Source organism: Bidens hawaiensis, unplaced genomic scaffold, assembly GCF_021521415.1.
Source record: "Bidens hawaiensis isolate Kalapana, Puna unplaced genomic scaffold, B.hawaiensis_p1.1 tig00030599_1, whole genome shotgun sequence".
NCBI lineage: Eukaryota > Viridiplantae > Streptophyta > Magnoliopsida > Asterales > Asteraceae > Bidens > Bidens hawaiensis.
In genome coordinates this window covers 266741-267918 of record NW_027495116.1, presented here as the reverse complement: position 1 = coordinate 267918, position 1178 = coordinate 266741, and positions in this window count along the sequence as shown.

Below are 1178 nucleotides of genomic sequence, written 5' to 3'. Positions count from 1 at the left end.
GCTAGCTAAGGAGACTGCGAGGAACGCGACCGAGAGGGCCACCAAGGCTGAAGCTGTTGCTGAGCCTCTCCGCCTGGAGAATGAAGAACTTAAAGCCAAATTAGAGGCTCTTCAACAGGCTCATGATGCCTTGGCTATGGAGGATGCGAAGATGCTTCAAGAGATCCTGGACCAGAGGGGCGTGCTTGCGCACACCGAGCGGAAGCTTAAGGGCGTTGAAGAGGCCGCTGCAAAGGATGTGCTTCTTGCCAATCTTAATAAGAGCGAAGCCGAACGCGCCTGCACCCAAGCTCAAGCCGCCCTTCAAGAAGCTCTGGTTGCCAAGGAATGGCTTCTTCGAGAAGCGTTGCCTCAGGTATTTTAGCTTTGTCTTCACGCTTTTCTTTGTGACAAGTTTCTTACACTTGTACATTTTCTTTGTAGGTTGTGCATCGGGTCTTTTCAGAGACATCTTACGACGATGCTATGAGCGCAGCCCTCAACGCTTCTCATGAGGATGGGGAACGGACCGGCTTCCTGCTTGGTCTAGGGTTTGCTGAGAAAGGCGTCCCGCCTTCCAACTTCCCTTTGTATAATGCGGATACTGAAACTATTTACGACCAAGCAGTGAACCAGTACGCTGCCTTCCCGCATCCGGTGGTGGAGAAGGTGAATGAAATTGCTGCTGCTGATGATGGGCTTGCTGTCCTTAGAGCTTTCCTTGAACCGCCACACTCTGCTGATGGTGCGGGTCCAAGTGGAAGTGGTCCTGAAGCATGATCCAGAAGATCCCTTTCCACCACTAGCGTAGATATTTGCTTTTGTATTTCTTTTGTATGCGGGTATATACCCAGCAATGTTTGTAATATTCGAGTTTTGATGAAATAAAGAATGTGTTTGTCCTTTTCTTTGTTTATTTTACGCATGTTTACACTTAGCAATTTCTTTAGTACTTAGATAAGTTAATTTTTTGACGTGGTAAATTATAAGTTTATTTTGCTTCCTCTTTCATGATTGTGCGGGTAGGACCGTCACTTGCACTGAGTAGGATGGCTAAACTTACATTTAACCTGCGTGGAAGTTTTCCTCATATTTTCCTTTGAAATTTTCTAAGTGTTCAGAATAAGTTAACCTTTGAACGTGGTAGATGATAGGTTGAAGTTTTGCTTCCTTGTTCGTGATTGTGCGGGTAAGACCGT